Genomic DNA, 6,512 nt, shown 5'->3' on the forward strand with positions numbered 1-6,512 from the left:
CTAATAAACACATTGTGCTAGTTAGACCCTGTCAACCGTGCTGTATGAGGAAGAAAACAGTGGAGACTGTCTCCTGTTCACAGGACAGACAGACAACCGGTTGCCAGAGGATGAGTGGGAGGAAAGAGAGAAAAGAGAAGAGGCATTCAGTGGACAGATAGCTAAATTGAAAAAAGCATGAATAGGGAGCTCAAAGACTTCACAGCACAGATTCCTGGAGGCTTTGCTTCTATAAGAGTTGAGAGACCTTTGCTGTTGGTCCACTGCTACTTGTGAAGAAGTGCAAGCTAGCCAAAGTGTTGTTGGAGCCAGATTCCAGTTTAGTCGGCCACCCTGTGGCCAATCAGTCCTCATTTCCCCAGGCGCCTCTCTGTCTCCTCGGGCGAATGGCTCAGTCTGTACGCCACCCGTCTCGCGTCCCTCCCTTTCAAAAGAGTGGGATCAGCAGACCGAGGTGACAAAACAAGAGCACTCCTTTGTGATGGTTGGGGAGGAAGTGGAGGGTTGTCTGACGCTCCCAGCCATGGACGCCCCTTTGGCAGGAACATTTGGAAAGTTGTGAGGACTGAACAGACACAATAACGAGACCCGAGAGGCCGACAACAGGACCCAGAATATTGTGTACTAGGCTAAGACAAAGAAGGTCAGGACAGTATGATCTGGAGTTGACACAGGTGTAAATATAGTTTTTGACTTGTGTTTTTGATTTTAGGACAGACACAAAAAAAAGGCACACCCCTCCAAACGTTTGGTATGTTGAGTATTACTTTAACTAAAACCCTTTGCACACCAAAGCTAGATAGACCTGCCATGCCTACGGTCACTCCGCTATGATTGGACAGACACTCTTTGGGGGTGGGGTTTAGCAAATAGGTAATTTAGTAATCAATGCACCATCAGCTGTTTCCTTAAAATACTGCTGGCTCGATTATGCCGACATACATGGAGAACTTTAGACAGAGAGAATAATTTAGAAACATATTGAAACTGATTTTTTATCGAGCTCAAGCAGCCACTTGATCAAGTGTCTAGACGGATAGCAAGAAAATGGTGGTGAGCAAAATCTAAATGTCAAAACTTGACATACCAAACTTTCTTTCCATCAAGTGCTATTTTATAAATCTAGGTTATATTCAGTGACGTGCGGTGAGGTTCGTGGCTGGTGAGGCACTGACTGCACACATAAGTCAGATTTACAAATATATGCACCCAATAGAGTAGCTTAAATCACCATTCAATTGGCAGCTTGCACATTGGTTGTTTTTCATATCAGCATTCTTTACACACATATAGGTAAGGTACATATTTGATTCCACCAGGAGTGTGTGCGCCGCGACCTGCGACACCGGGAGCATTTCAGAAGCGGAGCGCTCATGGGCGCCACCCACGAAAATCGTGAGATTCCGCGATAATCTGTTTGATTTGGCCATACAGATTATTGCTGTTGATTTGGTCATATTTCCCTGTTTTTTGAGACATTTTTAAGTTTAGATATTGAATCTTACATGTTTGCGGTCAAAGCAAAATATAAGAAGAAGAAGAGAAGTGTAAAAGAAGAGCAACGATAGAACAAGCATAAACCCGACCCGTGGGCTCTCGCATGCCCCCTTCATTGAGGCAGAGGTACTGTTTGCCTCCCCTCTGTGCTTTGTCACTGCGGTTTAATGTCAGATCAGTAAGTAAGCTTTAATTTTGAAATGCTACATCAGAATGTCCTGGTTCTGTCTGAGTGACACCTTGAGGTGGTCTGCTATTAACCTGTCATTAATTGATTTTGTTACTATGCACAATTTCCTCTAAAATCTCATCTGAAATTAGACAAATTGTCTCACGAACGTGATTTGAAGTTAGCTCATGAAGGGGATTTTGAAAGGCTTTAATTTTGAAATGCTACATCAGAATGTCCTGGTTCTTGTCTGAGTGACATCTTGAGGTGGTCTGCTATTAACCTGTCGTGAAATTATTTTGTAACTATGCACCATTTCCTCTAAAATTTCATCTGAAATCATACAAATTGTCTCATGAATGTGATTTGAACAGTGGCGGGCCATGCATTTTATACCTGGGCCTTCTGTGCTGTCCTACTTGAGCCATGTCCTAATAAGCTCATTATGACGCCACAGCTACGGTTATTTGTTTCTAGGGGTTTGATAATACACGTATTCATATTAAACCGTTCGGTATGAGGCTTAAGAACCGAATAATACGTTTGAATAACACTAGACTGGCACGTCAAAGAATACGCCCAACATGTCAAACTATCAAAAACGTGTCCGTTTTAATTTTACCTGGCATGTGGTATTTTTGGCCTCCCATTAGCCTGTGCAACAGCTTGATCAACTGACAGTAATTCAGAAGCCAGTGAAGTTAAAATGTCTGGAGATGTCTGTGTCTGAACACTGAAGAATTCCCGGATGTTTGACAGCAATGAAGCTAAAACACACCGGTGGGAGAGGAAAATAGAGAGAGATGAACACTAAGAGGAAGAAAAGTGGTTGTGATTGTTTTTTTGAAATTACTGTGTTAGAAGAGGTCTTGATGATTCAGCGTGACATCTTTAACCTTCCACAGAGCGTGTTGTGTCTGAGGGGGTGAAGGAGAAAGCTTTATCATCTTGAGTTTTCTTTCCTTACCTGTCATTTACAACCAGAGGAGGCTGTGATGGCAAGTGCCTATTCATCCTCCCACACGACACCTACCCTTGCTAACCTGTCAGGGAGGAAGATGTAATTAATGTTGTTGTTGTCATGTATGCCTGGACTTCGATCTCACGCCGAGATTTCAAGCAGCGATCGTAATCCTTCTGTTTGCGGTGGGACTCCCAGGGTGAAGGGGTCTGTCTGTGTTTAGCCTGCCCGGGACAGAGCTCCTCCGATGGACTACAGACTTCTGCCACTCTCCCTGTGGTTCTGGGATCAGCAGGGCACAGGGGATTACATGGCCACATAGAGGGAAATGTGCTCTAAGCTCAAGCATATAGGGTTTTTAGATTTGTTCTCCAAATCCAGACACAAAAAGTTCTGTTGAAATAGTCAGAGACATTCTCGTATATTAAACTCATTCATGTTGAGGAATCTCAGGGTTGCAATGTTCCTCACCTGCTTTCAGACAAGAGGATTATTTGATGTTTCAGTTGATGTCTTTGCTTCTCATCAAAGATGCAGCAAAACAGTACTGATCCAAATCCATGTCAGCTGCAATATTTAGCAGGACTAAGGGGAGAAGATGTGTACTCCTGTTTGTCAAACAGCCTCATGAATCTTTCCTGTTGTTTGCTTGTGCACACAAAGATTTCAGGGCATGGGTGTTTCATTCGAGATGCTCTGACATGGTTGTGCCTGACAGTTTCTGACATGTGTCGTGTCTCATGTTGAAACTGAGACAGAGAGAAAGGATACGGGACTGATTGGTTCATACTGGGTCACTGTGAGGCTCCAGGAATCCATGTTTAAGCTTAGCTCCTGACATCATGCGTCTCCCAAGGCTTCAGAGCACACACTGCATGTCTCAGTGGCAGTCAATCTTCACTAAATATTACTGGTTCAAATAAGAAGACCATTCACTGTTGGCTAATATAATCATTATCCTGTTATATGATGATTTCTTTTGGTAATTTCTTTTTTACAATTGTAATTAAGTTTAATTAGCTTGAATAATGTGCAATATAAGTCATTAAGAGCATTAATATGTTATAAAGAACCACCCCGCCAATAGAAGATTTCTTTATATTGCACATCCTGTAATGCTGAGTGAAATTGAATTTAATATTTGTGTCTCTTGACAAATTGTGTTAAACTCAGGTTTGATTTTATATGGTTATAATTCTGTTCATATTGTGCATGTTTAAAGTTTAATTCCATAATTTAGTTTAATCGTTTTCATTCTAGTGGCTCAAGAATTTTAACAACTATAAACCAAGAATGACTTGGTGTCTATTTATATTCAAATTGACATTTTGTAATAAATATATAAATCATATCAGAATCTAAAAAGACCATTTAAAAGTGTGATTCATTCAATCCATAAAAAAATAAATAAGCTACTGTATAAATGTAGTAGTTCAACATTTTGAGAAATGTGCTTGTTCTCCTTGTCTCTTAGAAGAGTTTTTATGTTCTCCTTTCACACAACAGGATTTCGTCTTGCACTAGATTCATGTGCAGACGGTGAGAAAATGACAGTCATCAGTGAAAATACTTTTTCACTATGGTGTGTCCCCTGGATGGTAAAGCATCATCGAGTCATTCACATGAGTGAATACATCATCAATCAGTTGCCTTCTGAGTTCATTTATATACCAAATCTGTAGCCTTGATTGTTTCAGTCACATCTGTGCAGCAACATTGGTCTTGTTGCAGCAAAGACATTCAGTCTCTCCTGCAATGATTGAGACTTTGAACCCGGGATCTAGAGGGAGAGGGGAGGTTTCATTTGTTCGTTTCTATGATCTCAACACAGATTTGTTGTTCACAATGTAGCATTAGCAGGGAAAAGATGTGGCATTAGTGTGTTTACTGCTTCTTTTTGGATCTAACATGTCAGAGACGCAGGACGCATCCCTAGCAACATCACTGGTCGATGAAAGTCTGACAAACATGTATGTGTTATGGTGTCACTGTTGCATTTCTTATGCCTTAAAAAAAGGTCTGTGAGAGAGAAACTGCAGTCTACAAGCCATTAGATCTCATGAATACCTGAATCTCAGTATGAATTGTACCCACATGTGAATGATGTCCTTCCTTTCTCTTCTACTGGTCCCCCGTCACTCACTCTGCAATTAAATCTTAAACGGATGGCCTGAAGGCTACATGATGCATTTAGAGTGCTGGACTTTTTATTTTCATATTGAATGGCTGTAACTGACCCTGGCTCTGGCTTCTGTTTGTTTATTCATCTTACTTTCTGTCCTTATGTCTCTCAGGTTCTAGCCTTTGACCCATGCTTTTATCCTAATATTTACTAATACACTATTTTTTAATTATTATTTCTTTCACAGTGCGAGCAACTGTAACTAACTAACTTGAAGAGCTTTTACTTCTGAAAGCACGACTAAAACTGGGAGGTTTGAATCTGAATACTATTTATCCAGGAACATATCCCCAGCTTCTCAAGGCATTGTATAAAAGGAAGAGTGAAGCTATTTCCATCTCAAATAAGCAACGGAGAGTTATGTATCTTTGCATGTGCATTCATCAACAGCCCAGGTGCATCTGGATTAACAGTGACAATAAATGAGGAAAGCATTACCCCCACTATCACTCACTGTTTTATCCCTCTTTGGTTCACATTTGGTCTCCATACACTTCTTCTTCTTCCCGTCTGTCCTTGCTTTCTTATTGATACTCTCTTCATCCTCTCACTTCTCAAACAGAGGCTCCGGGAGGGCGGAGTGATTGACAGGCCTTTGCTTTGTCGCTGCTATATAATACCCCTCCCACCTCTGCCGTTGCCAGGGTGACAGATGGGTTTTCTCTGCCGAAACACTCCGTCTCCATTTCTGTCACCTCGGATTGGGGAGCGAGAGGGAGAGAGAGGAGGGGTGGGTGAGACTCAGTCAATCCTACACTTCCCGTGACAAATGACAGCGATACAGACAAACAGTGTACAGCGAGTGTTCGTTTATGTTTTCTGACTGGGACGGTGTCTCTTAGTCCATCGCACTCTGCTCAACACCAATCTTGCACACTATTCTCTGGCTGGAGCGTTAGCTGACATAGAAAGCAGGCCAGGGCCTGTGAGGGCCTGTAACACACCTCCACACCATGCAGGATTCTTTAGCACAGTGTTGTTGCTGACTGCACTACCAGAGGTAGGAGTCTTTTGTTCAAAACCTAGAACAGGTCAAAAAACAGCCTGGAGCCGTTTCTCCAGCTAAAGTGACTCTCATTTTGTTTAGCTCTCTTCTTTCTTGCCTCTGTCGGGCTTTCTCTCTGTCACTAAGCATCAGCTCTGACATTGTTGCTGTGAGCACTGTTCATCATTCACACAAGCTGTGCCCACGGCACAATTGGGCCAACGCCAAGTGAGATGGATGACATCATCCACGATGCTCGTCGCCAATCCAATCAGGCTCCCAGACACCAGTGTGCGGCCTTGGACATGATTAGCGTCGAGTCCATGACATCATCCTGTCCCTACGGAGGTACTGAGCAGTGATCACACTCCTGAAAGGATTTGGGCATGCATCATGCTGAACCAGGTGTGAAGAATGACTCATATCTTGACTGTCTGTGTGCTGTACCAAACAAGCCGGATCATTTAAACTCTCACACATGCATGTGTGAGCCTGCGAAAAGGTAAACATGCACACCTGCTTTCTTTGTTTCCGGCACCTACAGTCCTGTCCAATCCAATTTGATCCGGTCTGATCCTATTTCATCCGGCTATCTGATCCGACCCTATGCAACCCAATCCTATCCGATGTGATCCGATCCTGTTCCATTCAATCCAACTCAACCCTCTCCAATCTCATCCAATCAGGTGTGATCCAATCCTGTCAATTCAGATGTGAT

This window comes from Cebidichthys violaceus, unplaced genomic scaffold (assembly GCF_023349555.1).
Source record: "Cebidichthys violaceus isolate CVI_PGR_0920_01 unplaced genomic scaffold, fCebVio1.0.p SCAF_2, whole genome shotgun sequence".
Taxonomy (NCBI): domain Eukaryota; kingdom Metazoa; phylum Chordata; class Actinopteri; order Perciformes; family Stichaeidae; genus Cebidichthys; species Cebidichthys violaceus.